The 10,936-nt window shown below is 43.3% G+C and overlaps 2 long non-coding RNA genes across 8 annotated transcripts in view; one reads left to right on the top strand and one right to left on the bottom strand.

Annotated features, from left to right (window-relative positions):
- Positions 1-3,464: 3,464 nt before the first annotated feature.
- Positions 3,465-7,048, bottom strand: LOC112829434 (uncharacterized). Its single transcript, XR_012381820.1, has 3 exons — positions 6,799-7,048; positions 5,207-5,289; positions 3,465-4,982 (listed from the first exon to the last, which is right to left on the bottom strand). It is a non-coding gene; the product is annotated as an uncharacterized lncRNA (long non-coding RNA).
- A 50-nt stretch (positions 7,049-7,098) lies between these two features.
- LOC112829433 (uncharacterized) overlaps positions 7,099-10,936 on the top strand; it is a 47,885-nt gene continuing 44,047 nt past the window's right edge. For 4 of the 7 annotated variants that reach the window (XR_003209706.2, XR_012381819.1, XR_012381818.1 and 1 more), the window contains exons 1-2: positions 7,100-7,240; positions 8,232-8,323. This is a non-coding gene — a long non-coding RNA (uncharacterized lncRNA). Of the gene's footprint in view, positions 7,241-8,231; positions 8,324-10,936 lie in introns of all 7 variants that reach the window. The other 3 variants (XR_012381816.1, XR_012381817.1, XR_003209705.2) reach the window with 2 other exon arrangements.

Raw genomic sequence — 10,936 nt, 5'->3', positions numbered from 1 at the left:
GCTCTGGAGCCAGGCTGCCTCAGCTTCCTCACCGAGGGAAATTAGTATGGGTGGTGAGCCATATCCTTTATGTGTATATTTATATATGATGTGTGTGTGTGTTTGTGTGTGTGTGTGTGTGTGTGTGTGTGTGTGTGTGAGAGAGAGAGAGAGAGAGACAAAGAGAGACAGACTGATTTTATTTTAAAGACCTGGCTCATGTGATCGTGGGGGCAAGAAAATGCAAAATTTGCAGTGTTGGCTGGCAGGCTGGAAATTCCAGAAGTAGTCAGTGTTTCAATGTTGAGTCCAAAGGCAATCTGGAGACAGAATTCCTTCCTCTTTGGGGACCTCAGTCTTTTTTCTTAAAGCATTCATTTGATTAGGTAAGACCACCCACCTTATGCAGGGTGATTGGCTTACTCAGTCTGTTGACTTAAATGGTTTTCATATCTAAAAAATATACCTTCACAGCAACATCTAGACTGGTGTTTGACCAAGCACTTGGGCACTATAGCTAAGCCAAGTTCGTATAGAAAATGAAAACCACAGTCTACAGCCATACCACCCTGAACGCGCCCAATCTCGTCTGATCTCGGAAGCTAAGCAGGGTCGGGCCTGGTGAGTACTCGGATGGGTGAAAATGAAAACCATAGGTGGTGAGAATATTACTTCCCTCATAAGATTTTGGAAGGAGTGAATGAGACAGTGTAGGCACAGTACTTGGTATGCCTCAAGTACTCAGTATCTTTAGTTACTCTGGACAGAGCCTGGTATGGAAGAAGCAGTCCATAGTCGTAAGCTACTGTTATTAAGTGATGGAGCTATATCGGAACCTAGGTCATTTGCCTCCAGAGCTCACTGTCAACCTCTCAGCCTGTTTTGTCCAATATGATAGCCACCAGACAGACAGGGCTACTAACCACTTGTAACGTAGCTAGTGTGACTAAAATTTAAATTAAAAACGAAAGCAGGGAAAATTTTTAAATATTGAAATGACCTAGATTCCAGGATATGTTGGGTTAAACAAAATAGGCCAGCAAAACTAATTTCACCTGTTCCTTTTTACTTTTCTTAAATGCGGCTTCTAGAAAAATTTAAATGACACATGTGGCTTGCATTATATTTTCGATGGACCTGTGCTTTCCCAGCAACACATGGGCCTCTCCCGTGTTCATAAGACCTGCACAGGACAGGCCAAGCAGAACAAACACTACATCAGTGCCTCTTAATTTCAGTGAGGCTGCCCAAATTCTTTCTTAAAAAATCTTAACAGTAGCCCCAACCACAAAGGGAAAAAAAAAAATCGGACGTTATTTCAGTTAAGATCTTTTCGTTCATTAAAAGACACTGTTCAGAGAGTAAAAAGGCAAACCACAGATTTGGAAAAGATAGTTGCAATGAATACACCAGACAAAAGAATGTTATTATGTTGTTGTAGTTCCGGGATTTATAACAAATTCCTGCAAATCAATATGAAAAAGTCATAGAACCCAAGAGGAAAATGTGTAAAAGATCTGAACAGGTATTTTAAAAAGCAGATGTCCAAATGAGCAATTAACACATGGAATGCAAATTTGAACATAATGGCTAAAGTGAAAGTGACAGGAAACACCAAATGAGGACAAAGATGTGGCACTGAAATTCTCACGTGCAGCCGACGATGAGGGGTAAATTAGTACAACCATGTTGGAGAATTTTTTTTATCTCTGTTTTCTAATTTTCCTACTAAGAGCAAGCAGGCTTCTCTCTCCCCCATCAGGGGAAAAAAAAAAAAGGCAGTAAAATTGATCTTTAACTTAAAAAGTCGGCATTTCAAAAAATATAAAATAATGAGGCAGAGAGAAGACGGCCCAGGGCTCCGCCACGTTGGAAGGAATTGTCAGCAGTTAATTGAGCCGCAGGGAGACTTTTGAGAGCAGGATCATAAACATGGTGAGCTTCAGAAATGACAAAACACAGTGCCTGATCTGTTTAAAGCAAGCCCCCGTGGGCTCCCTGCAAACTGCCGGGCATTCTTTGAGGCCAGGAACCAGAGGGGCCCTGCCAGGGGCTTTGGTGAAAGCAGGGGTTTCCTGGGGGTAGGGGGGGTTACTTTCACATTAAATCATAAAATAATTCTCTTTGGAAAAAATGTGTAACAAATGCCCCACAGAACTAGACAGATCACTGAAAATTGAAATTTGCAAAGCTTTGCTCAGGCCTTTGATATCACGCTCTACCTTAAATCTCAGAGTTAAGAGTTATTCTTGCCAGACTTCTGTTTTTGAGGTTCCTCAGCATGTTAAGCAGTATATGGGGCCCCGCTGTAGCTCTTGATCAGGGAAATGGAGAAATGATTGTCCTTAACACAAAACTCAGGGCACTGGGATCAGCTTTCTGTCTGCCTGCAAAGCCAGCTCCTTCCAAGCTCCTCCATCCCGTGGTTCTGCTCTCTGCTGAGGTGCAAGTCCAGGGAGTTTGATCCTAGGGTCCATGGACCCCCTCATGTGTTTGTGGAAGGAATTCAGGGCTTCTGTGAACTTGGATGGGGAAAAACGTATTTATGTTCCCCAACCACTAATCAAAATTTCAGTACTTCATATTGAAAAGTAGCAACAAACCACAGTAATATTATCAGTCCCTATTGTCATCGACAGAGGTCAGGTATTTTCATATCATACATATTACTATATCAAAATTTAAAAAGTACTTTGATAATAGTATTTCAACATAACTGTAACCTTATGTATCGCAAGCATTTACAAATATTATTCTGAGGCGCCCATAGGCTTCACGAGAATGCCAAAGGGGTCCCCAGTGATTAAGATAGCGATTAAGAACCCCCAGCAGGACAAGAAGAGGTGGGATTGCTCAGGGCAGGGGGAATCAAGTCGAAGGAACAACACAGGACAAAGGAGCTGGGCTTTGATTCTGGCACGGGCCAGAATTGGATATGGCAAGGAGGGGCCCAGCCTGAGTGCCAGGCAAACCAGAGAGGTCCAGAATAGCCTAGTAGGGTGCTACTCTTGGCAGTACTAGAAAGCACAATCAAGGGATTGTGCCCAACCCTTTAGAGAACCTGGGGTCACTCTTTGAAGCTCTGACTTGGATTTTGGTCAGATCCAAAAACCATTTGGTTTAATCCTGCTTCCATCACTCACTTTGAACAAATTACCTAATCATGAACCTCGGGGTCTCCATCTGTAAAATAGAGATAATATTTGCCCAAACATTTCGTTAAATAATTTACTTGTAAATATAATGTTGAACAAAGAAAGCAAGTTACAGGATGATAGATATTCCATTTATGAAAAATGTTGTGATGCAAAACAATGTTATATGACGTTTATAGGTGAAGACTTACGTAACATGTCAAGTAGAAAATCATGCATGAGAATGATAAATATCAAATTCAATTTCCTAGTGCTTACATCTGGGGAATGGAGGGAAGTAAGTTTGGGAGGTGTACAGGTGAGGGGAAAAAATCAGAAGCAAATACACGATTTGATGAAGCTCAGTAGTGGGTTCTTTTTAAAGCTTTATTTAAGTGACCTATAATAAGCTGAACATATAAAAATGTACAACTTGGTCAGTTTTCATATATGCGTATACGCATGAAACCATCACAATTAAGATAATGATCATATCTGCCACCCCCAGGCTCCACATACCCCTGTGTAATCTCTTCATCCGGCCTTTCCCTATCCCCTACTCCGAGATGATCATTGATCTGTCACTATGGATTACCTTGAGTTCTCTAAAATTTTATATAACTGGAATCATATACTTTTTCTTTCTCATTGGGTTCTTTCACTCAGCATAATTATTTTGAGATCCATTCATGTTGGCAGATGTATTCATATTTCATTCCTTTTTATTACTGAGTATATCCCATCATATGGATATTCTAAAATTGGTATATCCATTCCCTTATTATTTATCATTTAGGTCATTTCCAGTTTGGGGCTATTAAGATAAACCTGCTGTGAACATTCGTGTGCAAGTCTTTGGGTGGACATACACTTTCATTTTTCTTGGGTAAATATTTAGGAATGGAAAGGCTAGGTTCTATAGTAGCTGTATGTTTGGCTTTTCAAGAAACTGCCAAAATATGTCCCATTTTGTACCACTGGAAAATGTACCATGTAACATTCCCATCAGTAATGAGAGTTCTAATTATTCCACATGCTTTCCAGCACTTGGTATGGTCAGTCTTCTTAATTTTAGCCATTCTAGTTGGTGCGTGGTCCCAGCTCATTGTGGTTTTAATTTGCATTTCCCTAATGAATCAAGATATTGAGCATCCATGTATCTTCTTTGGTGAAGTAGCTGTTCAAATATTTTGCCCATTTTTTATTCACTTACTTATTAGTGAGTTGTAAACTTTTAAAAATCTATTTTAGATAGAAGTCTTCTGTCAGATACATGTTCTGCAACCATTGTCTCCCAGTCAGTGGCTTGATTTCTCATTTTCTGAATGGGGCTTCTCTGAAGAGCAAAAAATAGAAATGAATTCCAATTTATTGACTTTTCTCCATTTTTCATAGTTTTTGTGAAATACTTACCAAACTCAAACATACTAAAATCTTCTTTTGTGCTTTCTTCTAGAAGTTTTGTAGTTTAAGCCTTTCTATTTTGGTTTATGATTCATTTTGAATTGTTTTGTATGTGGTTGAGGTAAGGGCCAATGTTCTTTTCTCTTTCTTTTTTGCACATGGTTGTCTAATTATTCCAGCATCTTTTGTTAGACATTATACCCTCTCCCTTTGAAATGCTTTGTAGTATTTATCAATTTACTAAATATATGTGGGTCTATTTCTAGATTCACTATTCTTTCCATTCATATGTTTGCATATATTTATGAAAATACTGTGCTGTCTTGATTAGTAAAGCTCTATAATGTGCCCAACAAGGCCACAGTCTTATGCTTGTTTTATATGTGATGTCCAGGGTTTTTAGTTGTACTTTGTGGGAGAACAAAGGGAAAGTATATCTACTCCATCTTCTTGGAAGCAGAAGTCCTGATGCATTTTTATTTATTTATTTATTTATTTTTTAAGATTTATTTATTTATTTTGAGAAAGTGAGAATGAGAGAGAGAGAGTACATGAGGGGGGAGGGTTAGAGGGAGAAGCAGGCTCCTCGCTGAGCAGGGAGCCCGATACGGGACTCGATCCCGGGACTCCAGGATCATGACCTGAGCCGAAGGCAGTCGCTTAACCGACTGAGCCACCCAGGCGCCCGCCTGATGCATTTTTAAAAGCTGGCCACTGGTTCCACTTTCACAAAAAAAGTTTTCCTGTGAAATAAGGGCAGCTTCCCAATGTCCTTCAAAAGAAATGGAAAACACGTTTGCAGTAGGAGACAAGAGGATCAGCAAAGTTTAGACCATCCCAATCCACCTGCTGAGACATTATACCAGAGGCCAAAAGCTACTGCCAGAAATGCAAGATAGCGAGATGAGAATACTGGTGATTTCATCCCCTGTTGATATAGACCTAACTGTCTGGGGTCTAAATGGCTAAAATCTGCTCGTTCTTCTCTGTCTTCCCCTCAACTCCAACAACCATGCACATCTCCACTGTCCACAAACCTTTCAGAGACTCGATTCTCTTCTTTCAATGATTTCACCTCCTTTTCCCAGGCAGAACACATACAATGAACATAGGTACCTCAACTTCCAGCACCCAACTTCCACTACCAATGGCTGCTGTGGCCATTTTGTGTGAATAAGAAAGAAGCACCCTTTCCTCAGAGCTCTTTACTACCATCTGCCCCAAAACAGTCATGGTTACTATTCAAAACCAGGATGACACTGCAGTCAGTAGTGCTCCCTGGATTTGTGAAATGCACAACCTGCTCAACTTCAGAGATCCTAATGACTCTACCTGTGCCTGTCCCCCTCCCACCCATCCTGTGTTCTTCCTCTTCATAAACTATTCTTGGGCATGGGTCCATATGGTCATGAGCTGATCAACACTAAAAATCCCTGGCTCCTTCTCATCAATATCTAAACAAACTTATGTTTCTCCAGTCTTAAAAAAAATAATAATAATAACGTCTTCCTTCCGGTAGCCTTCTCATTTCCTCACAGGCAACTTCTTGGAAGATTTGTCTATGCTCATTTGTCTCCGTTTTCTCACCACCACCTTCCCTTGCTCCTCAACTCACTCCAAGCTGGCCTCCTCCTACCATTCAAGGAACCTGCTCTAGCTGATGGCAATGCCTGTTTGGGCCTGGCATTTCTCAGTCTTCGCCTCCCTAATTTCTCAAGAAAACTGATCCAGTTTACAACCCGAAGTGCTCTTCCCTTGCCTTCTGCAATGCCACATTCTCCTGGTTTTTCTCCTAGGGCTACCTGCTCCTCCTCCACCTCTGCAAGTAGAGGAGCTCTTGGGGTCTGTCCTGGGCCTCTTTCCCAAATGGTATTCTCTCCACCAGGCAATATCCTCCATGCTCCTGCTCCATTCTCATCCCCATCCACGAATCTAAGACACAGACTTTCATTCGAGATCCAAACAGGCACATCCCACGGCCTGCTAAGCTTCTCCACTCGAGGGTCCCGCAGGCTCAACATGTCTAAATCCACACTATTTCGCCAAATCTGCTTCTCCTGTGTTCCCTTCCATTATGCGGTTCCCTACCACTCACCCTGCTGTCAGCCTCGAAGCCTGGGGGTCACCCAACTCTGCATATTTCACACACCCAATCCACCACCGCCTGCCTCCCAACTCTCTCCATCCCTCCCTCCTCTATGCACCATGCCGAGGCTCTAACCCAAGTAACCAAAGTCGAACAAGCCTCCGAAGATGCCCGAGACCAGCTGTGCCTACGTACTAGGTGCTTCGTGCTCCGGAGGCCTCCTGCTTCAGGGTCCATCGCTAGGTTTGAACTCAGGAGGGAAAGCGCCAGGTCGGTCCTGTTCACTGATTTCTGGCGCACCCTCAGTGCCAGGCACCAGTTAGGTCGGTAAATACTCGTTAGAACGACAGAACGACAGAAGGACAGTGAAAGACAGAGTTCATCCTCTCTGCTGGGCGGCTGGAGCTCGGAACCCCTAGGGGCCGCAATCCCTATCCGCCACACACAACATGGCGGCGACTTAGACCTACGTCCCACTTCCGTTTCCTGTACGTCACTTCCTCCCCGGTTGCCCTGGAGCCCTTTGGAAAGCTAAGAATACGGGGAGTCTCTGTTCCCTTTCTCTTCCAAATTCTTGCTTCTGCTGCAGCACAGTCTGACCGAGCAGTTTCGAGGCTCTGCCGCCAGCGGCTTGTTGGTGAGAGAGGGACCGCAGGGAGGGCCTTCTGGGGTGTGTGCGGGGGTGGGGGGGAGAGGTGGTTCTGGGGGAGCGAGGGATGGAGTGGGGGGAGGTGGCTGGGAGGTAGGTCAAGAAAGTTTATGTTGCAAGCCCACCCCCAAACCAGTTATTATTGGAAGTGGCAGATGGGGTTACGTGGACAGAGACGATGCTTAACAGCTAGGACTTCATCGCCATAAAATGTGTGCGCGGAAGGCCTTAGCAGCCAGAAAACCATTACTTCTCCTTTAAGATTTCCGTATTAAATGGGCCCAGCCACCACCTACACCTGCTGTCTGGTAACCTTTCCTCCTGTGTCTGAGGTCATGTCCAGCACGAGAAAGAAACTTGTTGGTTTTCATTAGTGGCAGGCACCATTCTTCACATTTCTCACCCTTTATTGAAAGGGCAGTGAAAATCCAAGTGCAGGAAGCACTTTTAAAGGTCTGAAAAGGTTACAGGAGACCAGAGCCATTGACTTTTATTTATTTATTTATTTATTTATTTATTTATTTATTTATTGAGTAAGAGAGAGAATCTCAAGCAGGCTCCACACCCAGTGCAGAGCCCGACATGGGGTTCCATCTCAGGAACCCAAGATCATGACCTGAACCAAAATCGAATCAAATGTTTAACCGACTGAGCCACCCAGATGCCCTGACTTTTATTTTTTAAACGAAGATCTCTTTTACTTGAAGAAACTTAAGGATTTTGGCATCCTAGGATGTGCTGTCAGATTGAAAGTAGTAGCATTTTTGCCATAGATCAGAAGAGAGATGGTCCCCAAATGAGTGTCCCCTGACTTGCAGACGAAGTGAGCACAGTCAAGATCTTCTTCAGTAACCACCTTGGCTTTGGAACAGGTTTCACAGTTCACCCTTCTTCAACCCGGTCCTCACATCTCCACATTCAGTTTTGCTTAGTTGTTCATGTTTTTGGCCTGATCAGTTTTTGTTTTTGTTTCTGGCAGGTGCTGTGGAAGCCCCCAGGTAGTTGAGAAGTTGATGGAATTTTCTTACGGTCCAACTTTCACTATTGCTTGTGTTAGAGTGTGAGGTAAAGGTGAGCAGACATTTCTCAAGTGCACTGTTTACTTAACAGCACACTGCAACTTGACTTCTGAAAGTCAAGAGGAACAGGTTTGCACAACTGTTGTGTATGGCATAGAAAGGATATGTCATCTGATAATAGGAACATAGCTTTTATGCTAATAAAATGCTTTTAAAATTAGTGTGCAGTTTTGGGTAATTAGCGTATAATTTCAGTTATTGATTGGTTCATAACAGACTAATTAGGTACCCCCCCGAGTCATTTATCTAAATGACTGTTCTGCTAAATTGTATTTGTGGGCATTGATCAGAGCTAATGGGAAAAAGAGATTAAGATGAAAATCATGGGATTAAATTTTTAATTAGTTTGCCCCCCGAACAGTTGTTTGGTGTGACACAGTGATTGATTGGCTACTTATGCCTACCCAGCAAGGATGTGGCTCTACTACCAAACTTCTGAACAGAAGAGTGTTTTACAAAAGACTGAATATTTTATTCAGTTATCTTTCTCTTTATTTCTGCTTAACAAGGAATTGAAAAGGAAGGCAATGTGTGGGGATCTCATAGTCCTTTGTCTGGTGGTACGTATAAAGTATGAGATGAGGGCTTCAGTCAGTTCATTAATAAATATCTCAGACTTAATATGTCTAAAATAAAACGATTTCCCAGCCCCAACCCCTTCTGTTCCCAGGGTTCTTATCTTGACCAGTGGCACCACCACGTATCCACATGTTCGAGGCGCAAACCCAGGAGCAGTCTTGATTCCTTCTTTCTCTCATTCCCTACAGCTTGTCCATCAACAATTTCTATCAACTTTTCTTCCAAAACATATCCAGAATCCACCCACCATTCTCATCTCCACCACCCTAACCCAAACACCATCATCCTTTACCTGGTGAACTGCAACACCCTCTGATTCTGGTCTCCCTGTTTCTAATCTCATGACCCATTTCTACCCACCTGCCCCCCACCCCATCCAGTCCATTCTCCACATGACAGCCAAAATGGTTGCTTAAAACATAGGTTAGATTCTATCACTTCTCTATCTAGAACCACCCAGCATCTTTCCACGCTAGTTACCATGTCCTACAAGCCCCTGTATGATCTGGATTCATCTGGGACCACTCCCTACCCCTCCACTCGTTATGACCCAGCACAGTGTCTCTCTCTTCATCTGCCAAGTTTGGACCTGCCTATGGGCCCTTGCACTAGTTCTCTCCCCTTTGCCTGGAGCTCTCTTCTTCCCAGTGTTTGCAGGGCTGGATCTCTCTTGTGTAGACCTAAGCTTAAAGGTGACCTCCTCTAATAGGCCCTTTCTTTACCACTTAAGCAACAGTGGGCTCCTATTACTCCCGTTCACACCATCCTAATTTGCTTTCACCACGACACTCCTCATTATTGCTAATTTCTTGTGTCTTTGTTTATTGATTGTCTCCCCCTACTCCTTTTTATGAACTCCATGAAAGCAGAGCTCTTGTCTTGGGTGTAACTGTATCTTCAGAGCCCCATGAGTCTCCAATGCGTGAATGAATGAATACACGAATGAATAGATTTCGTTGGCACCAAGATGATTACCATCTCATCTCAGGTACACTGAAGGAAGGCTGAGAAGGGTCAGGGGACCAAATAACACATAGAATGGACCTTAAAACACGAGATGTGGGCAAGGATGCAGAATGGAGAGAGGCAGGAGAAATGTTTGGGGTGGGAGGCAAAGGGACAGTGAAGGTAAATGGAAATGATATCGTGCAACTCTATAGATACATCCTAGAAATCCTAACCCTTGGGGGGCCTGGGTGGCTCAATCGATTAAGTTTCCAACTCTTGGTTTCAGCTCAGGTTGTGATTTCAGGGTCGTGAGATCGAGCCCTGCGTCGGGCTCCGTGCTGAACGTGGAGTCTACTTGAAATTCTCTCTCCCTTTTCTTCTGCCTCTCCTGCTTGTATGCTCTCTCTCTCTCTCTCTCTCTCTCTCTCTCTCTCTCTCTCAAATAAATAAATAAATAAATCTTTAAAAAGAAAAAGAAATCCTAATGCTTGCACAAGTATGCACCTGCATCCACATACACACAGTCTGGCTGAAGAACAGTGGCTCTCTGTGTTTGCTGTGTCCCTGAGTCTTACAGAACACATTTCCCAGGTAGACATGCTCGGGCTTCAGTGTCAGAAGAGTGTGATTCAGAAGTCTAGGTGGGGCCCACGTGTCTGCTGCTGGGTAATCCTTGTAGGCTGGTGTCATTCTTGGACAGGACCATAAAGCTGGGTAAATACTAGCAGCTTGGAGAAGACAGCATGGCATCCTGCAGTGGTTCTGTTAAATCACCCAGTGGGGTGAGCCTGAGCCCCAGTTTCCTTCAAATATAAAGTGAAAGCCTTACTTGGACTCCTGTGTAACTTTAAGACTCAAACTTAACTGAAACTGGGTATGTGGGATCCCCTCCTCCCTGAGGAGCAAGGGGCCTATTTTTTACCTTGAACCTTGAACCTAAGGCCTACATCCCCATTTGGCAATTCCACTTAAATGTCACATTTTGTCTAAAAAGCACTTTACCATATTATGCCACCCAATATTTATGTTGCTAGCCAGTGAAAATGTCAGGAGCACATTCTGCTGTGAAACTGTGCTG

This window comes from Callorhinus ursinus, unplaced genomic scaffold (genome assembly GCF_003265705.2).
Source record: "Callorhinus ursinus isolate GAN/ISIS: 27379988/994484 unplaced genomic scaffold, GSC_fseal_2.0 scaffold21, whole genome shotgun sequence".
NCBI classification, from domain to species: domain Eukaryota; kingdom Metazoa; phylum Chordata; class Mammalia; order Carnivora; family Otariidae; genus Callorhinus; species Callorhinus ursinus.
The sequence above is the reverse complement of the archived record's forward strand: the minus strand, read 5'-3'. Positions and strand labels throughout refer to the sequence as shown.